The sequence below is a fragment of the Protopterus annectens genome, chromosome 11.part0 (genome assembly GCF_019279795.1).
Source record: "Protopterus annectens isolate FY-2018-M chromosome 11.part0, PAN1.0, whole genome shotgun sequence".
NCBI classification, from domain to species: Eukaryota; Metazoa; Chordata; order Ceratodontiformes; family Protopteridae; genus Protopterus; species Protopterus annectens.
In genome coordinates, this window is record NC_056745.1 from 1,211,112,166 (window position 1) to 1,211,132,673 (window position 20,508).

A 20,508-nucleotide genomic window follows, 5' to 3' on the forward strand; every position below is an offset into this window, starting at 1 on the left:
TTTTTGGCTTGACCATGGAACATACTACTGGTCCCTCAGTTAGACCATCTTCTAGTCACAAAAAAAGAAAGTTAAACAGCCTTTGCCATCACAGCAGGCTGGTAATTTGCCACAGCTATGGGGGGGGGGGGGGGTGGCTGCTTAACTTGGCAATTATAGCTTTTGATAATCTAGCTGCTGCCAAGCATTTTGTTAATACTAATCCTTCTGCTGGTAAAGTTGTTGATAAGTTTGGGGGAAAAGTGTATGCCTCTGCAGCTTTGACTATTAGAATTCTGAATTGTCAGACTCATATTTTTAAGTTTATACCAATTCATTATGAAAGTATGAGGAATGTTTTGGCTGCAGTTTCCTCTTGTGTGGAAAAATTTGTGATGGTGTAGTTTAGTTTCTTCTGTTTTGAAGGTCACTATTCATTATTTGAAGAGTGTTTATGACTGTAGATACTGCTTCCATAAATACCTCTCAACTGCCCAGTTTTTCATAGAATGTTCTAGTTTTTCCCCCTCATATTTTTGGTCCGGTCCTCATAAAATTTGTCTTTTTTGGCAAATCATTGAGGATTGAAGCAAGAAAATAATGGCAGACTATGATGATGTGAGGTATTGCCAGCTATGCCAGGAGAAGTAGGGCAGCAGATGTGTAACATATGCCAGCATAGCTAGCTGGAGTTTTGTAAAGAATTATATGTCATTTGTATATTAAACTGATTTGTACAGGTGCTTGTGTTGAAAATGTATTTGTAAATCTGAATGTGGTAAAAATGTACCAACAGTGAGTCCTGCTAAACAGAAAATAAATACACCTGTCAGATTGTATTGCAACTGTTGAAATGAATATATTGTATCAGAGGATACCGGAAGAGAAGAGGTTAATCTCAGTCCAGTTAACTTTGAAAAATAGTCTGAAATTAGATCACCTGGTTTAGGCCATAAATATTGTAATTTACAGTTCTGATTGCAGCCAGAGACAAAATGTCTGTGAAAACCAGGACTAGGAATACTACTGTATTGTCCTTATGGGTGAACTAATTGCTACCCTGGAAGGCTGGAAGTTCTGAAATTTTTTTTAGCATCCAGAGGACTTAACTGTACAGCTGTGCTAGTGGGGAGCTTTATTGGGGACCCGGGGAGAGAGAAACCCAGACCCTGGGCTGTGTGTGTTCCCTGTATACTCTTAAGGGAAATTGTGCTTGATGCAGAGAGCTGCATCTGGAAATACTGTGTGTATCCATTTTTGTTCCAAGTGAATGTCCTTCTCCAGTGCCAGTGGTGAGGATTCAGACTCCTTGATTACTGGCCGAGAGAAGGGGCATCACATATTGTTGAGCAGTGGTGTGGAGTGTTAAGATACTAATTGAACTTCTGTAGCCTGTAGGCATTTGTCACTGAAGGAGTGTCAGCATCTACAAGGTAAACATACAAAGTTTCATTTTCACAACAGTTTTGTTTATGTTTTTGTTTGTTTAGTTTAGTTAGGGAAAACAGACAAAGATGTCAGCAGAGGATTATGGCACGCTGACAAAGAACCAGTTGGCCAAGGTGTGTGAAGCCAAAGGACTGGCGCATGCCAACCTGGCTAAAGAGGAAAATATTTCAGCCTTGTCGCAGCTGTAGTCCAGGCCAGCAACCAGCAGGATAACCAGTCTGGTGATAGGGATTTGCAGCCCTCAGAAACAAGACAGTTCACCTTTTCCTCAGAGGACTTAAAAACCTGTCTGGAGTTAAAGAGACTTGAACTAGAGGCCAAATATTTGGAATTAGAATCAGCTGAGAGACTGCGGTGTTTGGACGCTGAAGACAATGAGCAACAGTGTCAACATGAGAGGGAAATGCTGACTCTTCATTAGGGTCATGGAAGTAATGAGGAAGAGAATAACTGAACCCTAGCAGCAATGAAGGTCAGTAAATTTCTTCCACAGATTACAGAGGGTGATAAGTTTCATAGTTTTATTCATCTATTTGAAAGAGTATGTAAACAGTATAATGTAAGGGCTCTAGGTATGGTTCCTGATCCTATTACTCCATGGTAAAGCTGTAACTGCTGTTTCTAAAGTCTGACACTGATTCTTTAAACTATGATAGAGTTAAACAATGTGTAACACCTGAGGCTTACAGAAAGATGTTTTTTGAACATAGACGCATGGCAGATGAAAGTGTATGTGATTATATTGCTGAGTTAAGCACTTTTCATAGGTGGATGATTAGGTGCCAGGTTACCACTTTTGAAAGGCTAGCAGACCTTTTGGTGAGGGAACAAGCCCTTAATACTTTGCCTGATGACATGAGAATCTGCTTGGCAAACTGGGAGTGTAACTCTGCAAATGAGCTAGGGAGAAAAGGGTATCTCTACTTAGCAACAAGGCACCACTACACAAGAAAGGGTTACCCAGTGATGCATATAGATATAATGGAACCCATGGTGGGCAGCCTAAACCACCACAACAGAGTCCACCAGTAACAGGGTAAGCCACTAGTTCAACTACATGGTCAGGATCAGGGTTCAAAGGTTTTAAATGCAACCAGAGGGACCATGTAGCATACAAATGTCCACTGAAGCAAGGTGGGGAAAAAGGGGGGAGCCAGCAAGCAGGAATAACAGCATACCAGTGGTAAGTTGTCTGGAGACAACAGGGGTACCAAGTGATCACCAGAGTTCATATTCAATCTTAGTGGATGGAAAACAGGCCACTGCTAAGAGAGAGACAGCCTCTGATATAACCATTTTGAAGTCTGCAGTGGTTAAAGAGGAGCAGTACTTGCTTAGGCAGTCCACTCCACTCAGAGCTTTAGGAGGGACCCCATTCCAAATACCTTTGACCAGGGTTCACCTTGAGTGGGAGTGTGGAAAAGGAAGCAAGCAAGTAGTTTTTTTTCAGGATATCCCTGCAGATGTATTAACGGGGAATGATTTTGATAAATACAGTACCTTGTGTGGATGCAGTTACATGCATTCAGGCTTGGAGACAGGCATGTGTGTCTCATAGCCTGGGGGGGAGACCCAGACATACCCCACACCTGAAGCCAAGGCTGGTGAGGTGGTGATTTTAGTGAGGGAGCTACCCTGTAGCAATGAGCCTGAAGGTGAGCCATGGCTGCTGGTAGGGACTGGTGTTCCATTGGACAGGGTGACTGCAAGGGCAGAGGTAAGTGGTAGTACCCAGGCTGACAGTGAGGCACCACTGTCAGAGGATTCCAGACATCCTGTGAAAGGGGAGCAGGGAAGGGTCACAAAGGTAGCGCTGAGACAGGCTCAGCTGTCAGACCCTACATTAAGAGGCTTGAGGGAGGTACCTAACAAGGCACCTGATTCTGAAGGAAAATGGGAGTCTGTATACTGGAACTAAGGGTTACTGTATATAGAGTGGACCCCTGGGGGAGGGCTTGTGGGTGAGGTAGTGGTAGTGCCCAGAGCCTACCATCGGGCACATCTAGCCAAAGCCCATGACATTCCTTTTGCAGATCATTTGGACATAAAGCATACCGAGAGACATATTATGCAGACCATTTATTGGCCTGGGATTACAAGGGATGTAACAGGGTACTGCAGGATCTTTGAGCAGTGCCAAAAAGTAGGCAAGACAAGGTCAAAGCTCCTTTGATGCATTGCCTGTGATTGAGGAGCCATTTCAGAGGGTAGCTATGGATATCGTGGGGTCTCTAAGTACCCCAGGTTCCACAGGGATGAACTATGTCCTGGTAGTAGTAGATTGCTACTAGATACCGTAAGGTGGTGACTTTGTCACCCATCAAGGCAGAGAAGGTGGGAAATGCTTTGTTTGTTTGATTTTCAGCGGGGTAGGTTTCCTAGGAGAAATACTGACTGACAGTAGTGCCAATTTCATGTCAGACCTGCTGGCTTGTCTGTGGGAGTGCTGCGGGATGAAGCACCTAAAGACCACTTCCTACCACTACCAGACTAATGATCATGTGGAAAGATTAAACTTTACATGAAAGATATAGGCATTTGCAGACCAGTTTAATTGAGAGTGGTACAAATATTTGCTCCACCTGCTGTTTGCATACAGAGGGATACCCCTGGAATCCATAGGTTTTTCATCCTTTGAGTTGCTGTATGGGCATAGGGTGAGGAGGCCTTTAGATTTGATTCATGATGAGTGGGAGGGTGAGTGTGAATCCCACAAGGAGTCTGTTGTGACACATGTCCTAAACCTCAGGATAAGGCTTAGGGAGCTCATAGGCTGGCTCAGGAGAACCTGCAGGAGCCCAACAGCAGAAAAAGGCCTGGTATAGCAGGAATGCTCGAGCTCAAGATTATGCTGTGGGACAACATATTATGGTGCTCATTCCTGTCAGACACAGTAAGCTGTATGCAGCTTGGGAAGAACCCTTTGAAGCGGTAAGGAAGGTCAGTGATGTTACTTGCTAGGCTGGAGGCAGGGCAGAAATTGTGCCTTGTTAACATGATGAAGCCTTACCATGATAGGGAGGCCCTGGTGCTGAGTATTTGTAGTGGATGGCAGGAGGATTCTGAAGGGTATCTGGTGACTGATCTCAGTAAGGCTTGGACTGATACTTCAGTGGAAGGGATAGCAATGTGCCAGTGGTTATCCCCTACCCAGGTTCGAGAAATCTAAGCAGTGTTACAGAAATCTGGGGATATGTTCACTGGGAAACCTGGATGCACCCACCTAGTGCAGCACAGTAGTGAGGTCAGCAATGCCAGTGAAGATGTCGTCTCTAGACAGGGTATGGGTTAATGTGTTCCCAGACAGGCTTATTCCTCTCAAGCAATGTTTCTCCAGGGTGACTTGAGAAGGTCGCTTGAATTTTCAAAGGAGGGAGGGTGACAATGTGAGGTAGTGCCAGCTGTGCCAGGAGGAGTAGGGCAGTGGATGTGTAACATATGCCAGCATAACTAGCTAGAATTTTGTAAAGAATTATTTGTCATTTGTATATCAAACTAATTTGTACAGGTGCTTGTGTTGAAATTGTACTTGTAAAGTTGCTTGTGTTAAAAAAAATGTACCAAGAGTGGGTCCTGCTGGTCAGAAAAGAAATACACCTGTGTGTCAGGCTGTATTGTAACTGATGAAATTAATATATTTGTAACAGATGATACTGGAATAGAAGAGATTAATCTCAGCCCAGCTAACTTTTAAAAATAACTTGAAATTTAATTACTTGGTATAAGCCATAAAGGTTGTATCTCACAGATCTGAATGCAGCCAGAGATGCAATGTCTGTGAAAACAAGGATTAGGAATCATGCTGTATTGTTCTTAGTAGTGAAGTAATTGCTACCCCAGAAGGGTGAAAGTGTTGAAATGGTTTTATAGCTTCCAGGTGCTGTAACACATCTTAGCAAAGCTCTATGTGTGTGTATTGTGACACATATATGTTAGATTCTGGTTCAGCTTCTAGTCAGGGGGTAGTGTCTGAACCACAGAATCAGGTGACCAGATGTGATTTCATTCTATAGCCAACACTGAAATTATTTTAGATATTATTGAGAGATGTGATAGTGACACTCAGCACTCTGTTTTGAAACCTGACAAGTAAGACCACTCATCCACATCACCTTGCCTTGCTGCCTTGCTCTATTAAGCAAGGAGAAAAGAGTAATTATTTAGATCAGTAAGGAAAATATAGTGAGGTTAGTTACTTATTGTTTTTCTATATCTCTGTGAATCTTTCCATCTGTGTTATTAACTCTGGTGTTTATTGTAAATAGATATTCAATATTTTCATGCTCTTTTATTATTTATTAAATCTGTTTAAACATTTCATTGTGGCTTGTCTTTTAGAGAATATTTTAACCTTTGAGAGTACTTATATTTATTTGGTGACAGTGTGGCCACTCCTGAATGTCTTGCTGCATTGGTCAAACACTACCATTTGTATTATTATTAATTTTACTTTGTATAAATGGGTACACTTGTAAGAGCCTTAGAGTAGCTGGCTGGTGGCAGTGTAACTACTTTATAGTCTGGACAAAGGTAGCAGAGCTAGTAAATTTGTGCCAGCCTTTCCCAGGTGTTTGTGTGTGTGTGTGTGTGTGTGTGTGTGTGTGTGTGTTGTGTGCAAATCAAATTTCATAGTGTGTGTGTGTGTGTGTGTGTGTGTGTGTGTGTGTGTGTGTGTGTGTGTGTGTGTCAGCTACCTGAAACAGGGGCACAGAGAGAGAGAGAGAGAGTGTCCAGCCCCAGGACTGGAGTGTGTTCTCTGTGTGTTCTTAAGGGAAATTGTGCTTGGTGCAGAGAGCTGCATCTGAAACTACTGTGCATCCATTTTTGTTTCAAGTGAAAGTTCATCACCAGTGTCAATAGTGAGGATTGAGTCTCTTTGATTACTGGCCCAGAGGAGGGATGTCACATGTATATCTGGACTTATTGGAACTGTTTTCTTCTTGCAGTTGCATGCTAACTGTTGTTTGAGATATGTTATGTCTAATGTGTTATTTAACTGGAAATGAGACCTTGTTAAAATATGATTGCTCTGGAGTTTTCCATGTTTGTGTTTTATGACAAAATAAAGCTGATTATCAAGCAAAAAAATAAATAAATAACAACAAAGAATATGTAACTGAAATAAGGAGAACAGATTAATGATCAAGATGCTGCACAGGGCCAGAACAGTGAATAAACTCTTTAGACAATTTAATGGTGACACCTTTAGCTGCTCCCATTTACCCAAGATCATGTATCATGCAAGGAGATGACTAAGACTTTAGTGAACTAGAGAGCAGTTGATAAAAATGCCTGCTTTTACAGATGGACCTTCTTCCTCTTGCCAACTTACCAGTGTATGAAGGATTCCGTGGTGGCACAGTATAACAGAGCAGGATGACACCAGCAAAAACAGTTTAATAATAAACAGTGTTTAATTGACCGTCAGCTTTTTTAATGATGGTACATGTGTAGTGTGTTACATGTCATGTGTATTACTATTTGTACTAATCTGTGTATTTGCAGTTTATTGTAATATGTCCATTGTCACTTATGTATATGTCGTAGCTGTTCTCTTATTTGTGGAGTTTTACTTCCCAGGCCTCCACTGAAAACAGATAAAATTATCCTGTCGGACTTTCCTGGTAAACAAATGTCAACCAATCAATAAATAAATAAATATAGAATTCCAGGTTAATTCCTGATAATTCAAGCTCAAGGTTTGATGAAATTTTGTCTTGCCCAGAATTTAATAAGACGTTGTAGAGCTCTGAGAATAAAGATATTGTGATATTCTTGCCCAAGTCTGCTTATGCAGCTAGATATGGCAGAGATGAAGATTCCTCAGTACAGGAATTGTGACAAAAGGAGCTGTAGTCATTCTCGGTATTAATTCTCAGCTTAAATGTCTGTATGTTCATAGAATTGTAGAAGGTATAAGGCAACTAGGCAGTATTGACCATGTACACCTTGTCAGTAGCCACCCATAGACCTTACCTCCTTTTTCAAGGAGTAATAAGCCAGTCATATCTGGGTGAATTTTAAAGTACCCATCCAGTTGTGTAATTCCTTACTAAAGGAAGATAGTGTGTCACCTTTATTGACCTGGAGAGGAAGATCAGTGTTCATCATTTTCACTACAGCAGTAGCCTATTGGTTGCATCCCGCTAAGGATACAGTACTCAGACTGCCTTCTGAAGCTTCAACTCCCTCAGTTTCTAAAAACACTCAAATGGTAAAAAGCACCTTGCCTCCAACCCAGTTCTTGGGGATAAGAAGGGGAGATTGTTGGATAGACAGGGTAATAGACTTTTTTTTCTTCTTGCACATTAGCCTTCAGAATCCTGAACTAACAGTGTTGTATGTGGAAGTTCATTTTGAAGAGTGTTAAAAGCTTGGAAGAATTTTCTTTTTTTCTGATTCCTGAAGGTAGTTCTTCTGTGAATCTGATTGCGTCTAATGTGTCTCGCGTTTCTAGACATATCTTAAAGATTGTGTATGATTGTGATGATATTGTTTCCAGGGCTTATGCTTTAGCTACTGTTTTGAGAAGATTTGTTTGGGTATGTAACCAAACATTTTCAGATGACTTAAGGTCAGGAATTTTGAGTTCTCCCCTAGACTGAGAAGTTTTGCTTGAGCCTACTTCCACTCAGGTACTCAAACAACAGGATTGCATGGTAAATTAATGCAAGGAGTTTCTAGGATTTGTCAGGTCCCCAACAACTTCTTCTTTCTAAAACCTCTATTCCTTTCAAAGGACAGAACAGGTAGAGAACACATCCTAAAAACAAGCAGGCATCAAAGAGAAAATGGCTGGAGGGTAGCAACCTCAAACTTAAAAAAAATGGAATTTGAAAAAAAAAAGGGTCATACACCATCTTCAGAATGACTATGCCAGAACCCTGGTTGTCTTTCCCCTTCCTCCCTCATTCCCCTTCCAATTTCAAATCAGCTGTCCCTCAGTACTCCAGCTTGGTGTCAGATAATTTCAGATAGATGGGTTTTTATGTATCATGAAGGTTTCATCTGGCACTGGATAGATTTTCCTCCTCCTTTCAGCAGGATCCCCCACCCTCCAAACCAAACAGACTTGTTTTCTCAGGTGCTCCAACACATTAGAAGCAGGTGTCATAGAATATGTTCCTGCAGAACACTTAGGAAGGGGCTTTTATTTCATAATGTTTCTGGTCCCAAAAAGGAGCCTTCATTTAGACCAGGTTTGGATCTTTCCTTCCTCAATCTCTTTATGAAAGTTCCAGAATAAAAAATGTTGACACTCCAGTCAGCGTAAGCCCTTTTCACAGATTACTAGATCACTCTGTAATGGTAACCTTAAACGTCAAGGATGCTTATCATCACATTCCAACAGCATACAAATTCAGGAGGTTCCTAAGGTTTTGTGTATCCAGGTCCTACTATCAGTTCTCTGCATTACCCTATGGGCTTTCTACTCTAAGAGGATTGTTTACAAAGTGCCTGGGGCCTATGTTGGTTTACTGCAGGCTGCAAGTTATCCACATTTTACCTTATTTAGATGACTTGCTTATTTGTACAGAGTATTTGGCCTTAACAAAGATTTCCTCACACTTCACCTATCTGGGGTTTCCAGTAAACATACAGAAATCCTGCCTTTCATCACACAGGATTGTGTTTTAGGATGCCTTATAGACGGGTCCCCTACAGAAGACTGACAGCTCACAACATCAACACCCACATCGCCGACACCAAAAGCCCGACACACGAAATACCGACAACAGCGCTACTGCTCCGCCCCCCATAACTTTAATATACTAACTCCGAGATCGCACTACAGTGCAGGAATGGAAATATTTGCATTCCGCACTATGGAGACTTACCGTTTCCCCATTGTCGGTATTTCGTGTGTCGGGCTAATGGTGTTGGTGTTGTGAGCTCTCAGTCGTCTGTAGTGGACTCCCTTATAGACACACTCATATAAACAGTCTTTTTACCTCAAGACAAAGTGGAAACTTATCAGAAGTATTCCTGTGCTCTTCTCATGTGACTCAGGTTCAGCTATAGAATTCCTCAGGATTCTGGGTCATATGGCTTCTATGACCCCAATGATACCACTTGTAAGGTTACACATGAGGAAGATTCACTGGTTCCTAAAAACTGTGTGGACCCATCTTCACTCTCTAGATATTAAGATCCTACTGCTGGGTTTTGTAATCCTAGAACTACAGTGGTGGAGGGATTAGATGACTCTCAATTCAGGACTCCCTTTCTTTCTTCCCACCCAAAGCAGTCAGTCTTGACAGACTCCTCAGATTTCGCATGGGGTGTAGTTTCTCTTGGAGTAAAAGTCCAAGGCCTGTGGATTTGGATGACAAAAGCATGTAATATCAAAAATTACTGGATGTGATTCAAGCTGTAAAAGTGTTAATCATTTTTGGCAACCAAGACCTCTTCAGCATAACAGTGATGTGGTACTTAAACAAGGGGTTACCAAGTCATACCAACTTTACCACTTGACAAGGATGGCTTGAGAGGTAGTTCTTCAACACTCCCTAACCATGCAGGCATCTTGCATACTATCAGAGCAAAACACAGTGGAAAACAAACTCAGCAGATCCTGGGCAGACCCTCACGAGTGGAAACTCAGTCTAGAGATATTTCAGAAATTGATCCAGATGTGGAGAACATATCAAGCAGATTTGTTCACCTGCTTTTAAAGCAAACAGCTAGACAATTTCTGCACCAGAAGTCCTTGTAAACAAGCTTGGAGAACAGGTGCTGTTTCATTCGGGGATGCTCCTATATGCTTTTCTACCCTTTCCACTGATTTCCAGGGTAGTTTAGAATAGTTAGAAAACTTTACCAAAAATTATTGTGGTGACTCCCAGTTGGCCCAGGCAAAATTGGTTCTCCCTACTTATGGAATTAACCAAGGGCAATTACTACAAACTTCCTGACAGACTGCAACAACTCACACAGGATAAGGGGAGTATGATACACCCTGACATTAATCAACTGCAAACTGACTGCCTGGATAATTCAATTTGATAGCTTTTAGACACCTTTTCCACAAGGATTTGCAGCAGGTACTAAAGGCAAGAAGGACTGTTACTAGAAAGTCCTATGTTGGCAAGTGGAAAATATTTTTTTAGATGGTGCCTGGGCAATAACCAGGGTCCCATCAGGGAATTTGCACCTCTTAGTGCTTAAGTGTTTATCTGAGTCACTGTCATATGGCCTTTCATATGCTTCTATCAAAGTTCATCTAGCAGCCATGTCTGACTATGAATACCCCTCTTTCTTCTCTGTGTATGGTCATTTTATGAAAGTGGTGTTACTTGTGAGGCTTCCTTGCAAAAGAATACCTCCATCCTGGGATCTCAGTTTTGTACCGGAAAAACTGACTTTGTCATCATTTGATCCTACTTCTTTGATTGAGTTGAGGTTCATTACTTGGAAAACTGTTTTAGTTGTTGCACTGACATCTGCAAGCTTTCATGGTTTGGGAACCCTATCTGGTTTTCAGCAGAGATAAGTTCAGTCTGTGGACTAACTCCATATTCATATCCAAGGTTGGCACAGACTTCACTTTGAATCAAGCTATCAATCTCCCATTTTTTTCTTTTTATCCAGAATCAGAAAACAAAATTAGAGATCCTGATTTGAAATATAGCCAAGGGTGTTGTCACTCATCCTTCACTAACACAGATGACAAGCAGGCAGGTTTTTTCATTTAAATGCTTTAATACATAGAAACACATCAGGATGGATAGCAGCATCATAAAATTAAAATACAAACAAACTAGTTAACAGACAGACCTTATATACATACTTGCTTACATCTCAGCAGCTAACTACAAAATGGTAGTCAGGCTTGTGCATGCTCAGTGTTTATACACTTGTGGAAGCCCTTGGATAGCTTCTTAAAGGTACTTAACACACACATTGTTCTACATCCTCCCTCTTAAAAAAGATTGTTCTTTGTAAAAATATTAGAGTTAAACATGCATTACTATAGGCATTAGAAACAAAACACAGTGTCCATGTCCAAGTTGCTTTGTATCTATTACAGGGTTTAGAGATGTGACCATATCTCATAACATAACAATCTGGACCAAATTTACCAACAGAGACAGTCTTCAGTGAACAACTTGTATCAGGAATATCTGGATTCTTCACAGGAATGGGAATGTCCTCTGCAATTGGAACACAAGACAACTCGGTCTGAGATCGTCTTTCTCACAGGCTATGTGCTGTGGCATAAGCTTGGACACCAGTATCAAATGTTTCCAGTTCTGCCTAAAAGTCTGCTCCTTGTGATTTTACAGTGTATGATCTCAGCTCTGGGCAAATATTCTTCACAACACCAATCTGATCATAACCTTTGGACGTTTGCATCCTTACTGATTCTCCTTCTCGTAATGGATTGAGCAGTTTGCTAGTTTTATCTTAGTAGGACTTCTGAGTTAAATGCTTCTTCAACAGATTTGCTTTCACTGACCTGTTGTTCTTGACACATGAAACCAACACTTGACAACTTGATTGGTAATGTGGTTCTGGTTTGTCTTGACAGAAGTCTCTGACTGAAGTTGACAGTGAAAATGGGTTGGGGCCCATGCTTTGAGTTTGCTGATTCACTCTTATTCTTCACTGAGACTGTGCAAACTCTGGAATTTGCTAGAAAGTTCTGGGGTTTACCAGTGAGTGCTGCAGGTGCTAGAGTTGCTGCCATGTGTTTGGGCCTGTTTCTTTTAACCACGTGCTGTATACTATAAACATGAGCTTTGTCACTGTGCTTTCTAGAGCTATTCCCATTTGTAAGCATATTTGTGTGCTTTTCTGTGAGCTCATATATCTGACGAATCTCAATGGCCTTATTCAAAGTTAAATCACTGTCATGGAGCAAAATCTTTCTCACAGCATCATCTTTAATACTACACACGTCTGTCCTTTATCATCTCATCCCTTAAATCACCAAATCTGCACATTTTAGCCTTATTTCTCATATCAGTTATATATGCTTCAAAATTTTTGACAGGCGTTTGATCCCTTTTGTAAAATAAGTGCATTTCCACTGTAACATTTGTCTGAGGGTTACACATTTCTCTTCATTTACATTTTAAGCACTCTGGTTCCTCCCTTGACTAAGCTGGTACAACAGTATGACAGTTTTCCCCCTCTCCTGTATAGATAGCAGGTGCATACACAAATGAATGTCCCCTTTCTGTGGCTTCTGACCCAGCTAAATTAGAATACTAGCACTGAACCTGGGTCGCATGAAGTAGTTGGCAGGATTGTGAGAAACACAGTGAAGGGCAGAGAGAGGAAAACAGTCACCGTTAATATTTGGGAAGAGGAAAAAGGCAGATAATCCCCCAAAGGGGACAATGATGCATTTTCTGTAATTCAGTTTGAGGCCATGTATCTGGCACCTGTCATTTGTTTGGGTGAGACTTCCTTGGAGGATGTCCACAGTGCTAGGGATATTGATGACAGTGCCCAGCTTGCAGTCATCTGCAAACTTGGTCAGCCATAGCCCACTGGTTTTGGCCTGCAGTTCAGAAAAGTATATCCCAAACAACAGAGGCCCCAAAACCGATCCATGGGGTACACTACTCATTATGGGTCTAATGCTTGGGGTGGCTTCCCCTATTTTGACTAGGAGGGTTCTATCAGTGAGCTAGTTTTCTACCCATCTGGTAACATACAGATTGATGCCTTGTTAAGAGAATCTATCTATTATACCTGAGTGGGGAGTAGTATTGACGGCTTTGGTCAGGTCAAGGTAGGCAGTGTGCACCATCTTCCTCTCGGGGAGAGTGACTTCCCCACAAATTATCACATTAACAACAAGGTCCTAAGTACACAATGAGTCGTGAGGGACTTGGGCACCCAGGTTGATAGCAAACTGACTTTTGACCGTGATATAGCCTCCATTGCACGGAAAGCTTTCTACATGGCTCACCTCATTAGTAAGGGTATGTCATCCAGGGACATGGTGGTCATAACATCCCTGTATTCTTCCCTTATAAGATCCATTATTGAGTATAATGCCCCTTTCGGCATGTACCTGACAAAGCACATGCAGCACTGGAGAGATCACAGAGGTTCCTCACCAGGAGAATCCAGGGCTTCAAACATCTACCCTACACATATGGGCTAAACGCCCTGTCCCTCTACTCATTCTCATTCAGTCTCCTCAGAGTTGACCTCTGTCTGGCATACAAAGCAATCTCAGACCCCGCCTTAATGGGACTGCTGCATATCCGCAAGTCTAGCTCCATTGCAGTAACCCATACACGCGACCTCAATCTGAAGCGTTTCTCCCTGCTCCTCTGCTGAAAATTGGCTTTGTTCCAAGTTGGACTTTCTTGATAAACAAATGTTAAAATAAAATTTAAAAAAATTTAAAAAAACCTGGTCTGTGTCATCAGTAGGACTTGTTGACAGGACAGATTTGTGTCCCAGAGACTTCTCCCTTCTCCCCCCTCCACGTCAAGCAGAGCACCTCATTATACCTTTTTAAGCGCAACCTGGATAACTGGATGGGGAACAGAAAATACACCCCTGGGATTCCATCTGTGTCCCTGCTGGACAAGGGCATCAGGTGCTGATTTGTCAGAACATGGGCTAAATTCTTGGCTAGGCTTGTAAGGACCTCAGGGCCAATAGCCTAGTAACTTCCTATGTTCCTATGATCGAAAAGGGTACTTATTGGTGATGCTAGTGCATGTTATAGCCTGTTTAGAAGATAGCCTGGGATGTCATCTGGTCCCATAGAGGCCATGTTCTTTGCCTTGGACAGGGCTTTGAGGACCTGCTGTTCAGATATGTAAGGTGGTGGGGTATTTGGGGGAGGGTTTGTTGTATGTTAGGAGGGGATAAGGAAGTGAAATTTTCACCAAACCTATCCACTAGCATGTTTGCTATCTTTGTGGGGTCAGTGTGTGTGGTACCATTGGCTACCAGTTCTACATATGCTTGGGTCGTACCCTCTGGTTACGTACATATTTGTAAATGGCCTTATGGTTATCCTTGGCAGTACTTGCTAGATTTCTGTCAAAGAAGACCTTGGAGGATTTGAAAAGTTGTCTTATTTGCCTGTTAAGGCTGAGGAGGGTGTTTTTCCATTGATGGGTCCTTGTCTTTGTTTTCTTGGACAGCAATTTTTTACATTTATTGTAGAGTTTGTTTGTTAATGCTTGAAGTCCAACACACCAGCTTGATTTTACTTGGGGCTCTGGCTTTGAGTCTGTCTGGTACAGCTGAGTTTATACACTTATGCAAGTGATTGTACAGGGCTTTAGTGTAAGCTTTGGCATACTTATCACTTTAAGCTAGGGTTGGGGCTTGGAATGCATTTATGCATTCACCTAGGAGGATATAGTTTGCCTTCGTGAAGTTTTTTAGTCTGATTTCACCCTTTGTGAGTTCTGGTGTTAGTGTCAGTTTGAAAGTGACAGATTTTGGTCATTTTTAACTAATGTGGGTCCAACAGTTGCAGCAGTACACCTGTTTGACATGTTGGAGGACTAGATCTAGAATGTTTGTTCCTCTTGTTTGGGGTATGGACAGTTTGCTCCAGGGCATTTGAATTCACAAAGTCAAGGGACATTTGTGCTAGCAAGTAGAGCAGGATTCCAACTTGATGGTGAGATAATTGAAATCCCCCATAACCAGTGTGTTTGTTAAAGTTTGGATTGTCTTTAGTTTGGTTAAGTAGACTTAGTGGGTATCATGACCCATGGAAGGGCATAGTTGTCCAGCAACCAGAAGTAGCATGATGCATAAGGTAAGTGAAGGGAAACTTTTTAAATTTACCACACTGTAGCACAATCTCAGAGTTGGTATATGTGTGTGTGTGTGTGTGTGTGTGTGTGTGTGTGTGTGTGTGTGTGTGTGTGTGTGTGTGTGTGTGTATATATATATATCTAGGTGCAGCCCCCCCACCTTGGTTGGTTGTGTTTTCGATGTTGGCTGACTATGGCCATTCGATAACTTTTTTCAATGATGTTCTTTGGTAATTGTCAGTTTCGCTGTCTTACAATTGACATTTCGCCATTTGGGTTTTTTATTTCTCGGTAGCTGAATATAGACACAAAAAATATTCTAAAGACAGCTGGATACAGCAGCTTGAATCTCATACTTGCTTCCTGACATTCCCTGATTACTGAAATAAATTTACTCCTCTTCTGCCTGGTGTACTGTGAGCAGTCATTTTACAGAAATACTCTACTGTCTCCAACTTTTAGTACTTTGTCCTTCTGCCACAGTTTTGTCAAAAATCAACACTTTCTTCTGCTAGGATTGCATCTTTACTACTTGAGGTCTTGGCTGTTTCTCATGACCAGGTTTGGAACATACATACAATGTGCCCTTTCAGTTAACAACTCCTGCTGTGGAATACCAGTTCAACTACTTATTTTTGTTTTCATAAAATAAATATAGTCTATACCTTCCAGTTTCTCTGGTACAGCAGAAAATCTCAGATTTTCCCTACATGCCCTACCCTCTAATTCTACCAATTTTTGAAACATCTCTTCTTGAGCAGTCTCATACTCAGCCTGCCCTTCATTTCAGCCTTTAATTATTGCAGTTTTATCAGCTCATCTGAATATCTGTTTAAAGCTTCTTCCATTTTTCTAGCCTTTTGTTATTTGAGTTGATATACTCCTTCAGTGTTTCCTTTGTTTTAATCATCTCTGAGCACATTTGGCTTATTTTTTCTTCTAGACTATTGGAAATCATGTCTTTCACCAAAGTTGGAGCTTGACCTGCTTTTTGTTGAAAAGCTGCAGAATTCTTCCCAGCCAGTGTTTTCTCCTCATTTTTTGTGATTGTTTTTCTTTCATGCTCTCTAAATTTCTTCTTTGCTGGCATCCAGGCAGTCCGCTTACTAGTGAGTAAATGAAATTTACCCCAAAAGGCAAATTTGCTGTCTCTCTTTTCTGAATTTCTGTTTTCACCCTGGGTGAGCTGAAATTAAGCTGTTACTCAGCGTGCAGCCATATTTGGAAATATTCTAAAAGCCCTTTTCTACTAATTTAATAAGTTAACAAATGGAGCAAGTTATCCAGGAAGGAGATTTTGTTTTTATGCTTATCTGATATAGTATGTTTATTTAGCAGACCAATTAATATAGTGTTGACAGTATAAAGCTTTTGTCTACATTTTTCACTTGAAGTAAAAGATTCCATTTAACAGTTGAAAGTATTGTAGTAATTATAATCCATAAGTAACCATTGTTCATTCAGACTTTCCCAGTCAACAAAGGGAAATAAAATAAATAAATAAAACGTTTACTAAGAATATAGTCAGTGACTGACATGGAAGAATTTTGTTTCTTTATGCATCAAATATTTGCTGATAGTTGTTAAAATGCTTAGGCAATGTTCCATGTGCAAGGACACTTTAGGCATATTTTGTTACTCTAGTATAAGGAATTTTAGTTCTTGTTTTGCAGTCGTGATGTGTGGGGGCTGTAATGATCTGAGAAAAGAGATTTTAAGAGGAAAAAACTGTATTATTCTGAATTTGTTCATTACAAGGAGTGTCAAAACTCCTCAGTTAAAATTAGTTCGCTGGAACAATTGTCATTAATTCAGAAGATTGTGTCTGTTGGTATTTTTACTGCTTTTTGGTAGATACAACTAATATTACTTTACTATTATCCAGTATTATAGATACTAGTATAGCTTCACATCCGAGTAGGTTAGGGGGTTGCTTAATATGAAGTTTAGATTTTAATGCATATTGTACTATTACTACACCACCAAGTCTGTGTAGCTTTTTGTTGTTTCCATATAGTGTGTAACCAAAGGTAACTGTTCAAAGTCACTTGTAGGAGGTTTCATTTTTGTGTCTGAAATGACTTAGATTGCAAATGTTCCGTTATTGGTTATAATTCAGGAATTTTATTTTAGCTGCATTTACACTGAGATTTATCATTGTGAAACCTTTTTATATGAAGGTATTTGAACATATAGCTGAATAGCTTTTGTAGGACCTGGATTAATTTTTTATCACCTGCTGGAACTAGTAGGATGGTGGAATGTTAAAGTCTTTTTTGTGGGGAAAGGAAGGGTTTAATTTACACCTATAACTAGCTAGACTTCATATTTTGCAGTCTGGGAGTAAACAGAGGAAATTTGCTGTGGATGTTGCAAAGTTGTGTCAATAATAATGTGATTTTTTTTTGTTAAATATATTTAGTTCATTGTAGTAACTCTTTTACCAATGAACTTTGAACTTGTGCAGTTTTAGTGGCAAGCTATGCAGTCACAAGATTAAGGGAACGAAGACTATTTTTTGTGCCATGTTTCAGTCATGTTGTAATGTTTTGCTGGCGATGGTCATATATCATTACAGTGTATGGCTTAGTATGACATAGGGACATGGAAAGTAAGTATGGAGGAAGAGGTGAGCGGACTGACTCAGAATGATGGTGGTAGGATCTCAAAGCAGGCAAGCCCTTTGTATGCAGCACAGAGGAAACCAGTCTGAGTATGCACAGAGCAGGAGCCACACAGCAGCACAAAATCATCTGTGAGTTTATTTTCACAGTGATTAAGCTCTTACATATAATGAAATGATAATGAGCTAAGTTATAGTACTGTAGATTAACAGACAGACTATATATAACACTGAAAAGTCTTGTTTAATTAACCTGACAATAAGTTGCACAGTACAACTTCAAAACAGTGTAATTAAATGGACAGCTAAAAGCCAGCTAGGAAAATTACTGAAACTGGGCATTGGTGAGAGGGAAGGACAGATAATCACTGACCAAAAAGCTCACAGTAATATAAAAATAGGCAACTGTGACAGATTGCAAATAACTGAGTTTGTGTCTTATATTTAGAAATGTGGATGTCTTGAAACTTAGTTGGGGTGGGTGTGGAACAGCTTCAGATTTAAACATAATTGTAGAAACAGCAGCTGCAATAAATAACAAATGTAAGTAAGTGCTATATTTGGAAATTAATTTGTAGCAGGTAAATGCAGATGGCTAAAAACTCTGCTGTGTGTAAGAAACTGCTTCAAATGTAAACACCTTGTGTCAACTCTGCTATGGAGATGCCTTGGTGACAAAAACTGAGTAAATATAAAGGACCAAATGTAAAATAAAATTTCAATCAGCCATACTATGCACATTATAATAGCTGGACTTCGAGGTGAGGTATTATATAATGTGTTGTGAGCTAGTAAAGGTAGTTAACTTACTATTTAACTGTAGCCTCCAAACAGGCTTTGTGCCTCATGAATGGAGAAAGTCAACAGTGATCCCTCTGCACAAAGGTGGGCCTTCTACAGACCCTGGAAACTACAGACCCATAAGTCTCAGTAGTCTTATATGTAAAGCCATGGAAAGAATTATTATATATTGATCAATAGAGATATAGTAAACCTCCAGACACTGGACCTGACCCAGTTTGGTTTTGTCAAGGACAGATCATGCCTACTCAACCTGGTGGACTTCTTTGAGAAGGTCACCAAAGCAGTGGATGACGGCAAAATTGTTCACACCACCTACTTTGAAATGGCCAAGGCATTTGACACAATACCTCACTCAGGCATTGTTGTCAAACCCAAGAGGTTAGGCACAAACCCTTATGTCACCCAGTGGATAGCCAACTGTCTCACAAACAAGACCTAGGAAGTTAGAATTGGGGAGTCCACCTATATAAAGAGGCCAGTCCTAAGTGGAGTGCCTCAGGGATCAGTCCTTGGACTGCTCCTTTTTGGCATTTACTTCTCAGAGGTCAAGGCCAGTGTCAGTGGTCTCTGGCTGACTAAATTTGCAGACAATTGCAAATTAGGAGCTGTCATTGAATCTCACACTGATACAGATGTTCTCCCGGAAGGGCTGGCACAGACAAACAACTGGTGTCAGAGCATGGACCAAAACTAAATGCCAAGAAATACATAATAGTATCCTTTGGGAAGTCATCCATCCCTGGTAACTATCATACTGACAATACACCCCTTAGAGTTGACCCAGTAGTCAGGGACTTAGGGAAACACATAGATAGTAATCTAGCCTTTGACCCTCATGTGTTTACAGTGGCGAAGAAATAATTCTATGTTGCACACCTTATAAACAAAGGTATGGCATCTAAGTCCAAGGAAGTCATTGTTCCACTGTATTTGGCATTCATTAGACGCATTATTGAGTACAGTGTCCCCTTTGGTATGTACCTAACCAGGCATATCCAACAATTGGAATGTCCACAGAGGTTCCTCATTAAAAGAATACAGGGCATAAGTAAAATGTCCTGTGCAGACCACCTCAAGGCCCTATCCCTGTATTCTGTCTCCTACAGGCTTTTGAGGGGAGATCTATGCCTGACATACAGGGCTTTGTCAGATTCCACTCTGATGGACCTCCTGCATATACACAAAACAAACAGCACCAAATTACCCATTCTAAAGACCTAAACCTTGCCTGTGATATAAACAGGACCTGCTGAAGAGATAGATATGTATCCCAGAGACTACTCCATCTATGGAACAGGCTCCCCATCCATGTGAAGCAGAGTTCCTCCCAAACCCAATTCAAGTGCAACTTGGACAATTGGATGGAAAACCAGAAATTCATCCCTGGTTTGGCATGTATGTCTCTAATGGACACAGGTAACATGTAAATGGTTCATCTCCCAGGCCCATGCTTACATTTATCAAGGGTATCAGAAGCTGTCAGAGATTTGGGATGCATGGCTAGGCTAAAAAAGGCCCTTGTGGTCATTAGCCTAGTAAACACCTATGAACTTATGAATCTAAACTGTGCTGATGTTAACCTGACATAGCAGACAGGTTTGCTTAGTTTGATGTTGATGGTCTTTTGCATTGGGTGACTGCTCAGATTTCCTCTTCTGCAGTCTTCATCATGACAATATGTTTCCTTATTATCTCTATGTTTAGGGGATATAGGTGCCCTCTTCCTTATCCATGCATGTGCTTGTTCATTACACATGACTGTTCTGCATTTTACTAATTTAGATATTAGATATTTTGTTTACTTTCATAATCTCACTTGTCCCAGCTTGCCACAAGAGTGTACGCATTCACTTCCATTAACCTGTTGTGCCATTTTTGGTAGACCATTCGTGAACTCCCTCGGCC

General features: G+C 40.8%; 1 protein-coding gene and 1 long non-coding RNA gene across 2 annotated transcripts in view; one reads left to right on the forward strand and one right to left on the reverse strand.

The window, feature by feature from the left end:
- DENND6B (DENN domain containing 6B) overlaps positions 1-20,508 on the forward strand; it is a 1,114,433-nt gene that overhangs the window by 833,790 nt on the left and 260,135 nt on the right. The window lies entirely within an intron of this gene.
- On the reverse strand, positions 9,213-19,281 carry LOC122815789. The gene is made up of 3 exons (XR_006366995.1): positions 19,271-19,281; positions 10,679-10,682; positions 9,213-9,299 (listed from the first exon to the last, which is right to left on the reverse strand). It is a non-coding gene; the product is annotated as an uncharacterized LOC122815789 (long non-coding RNA).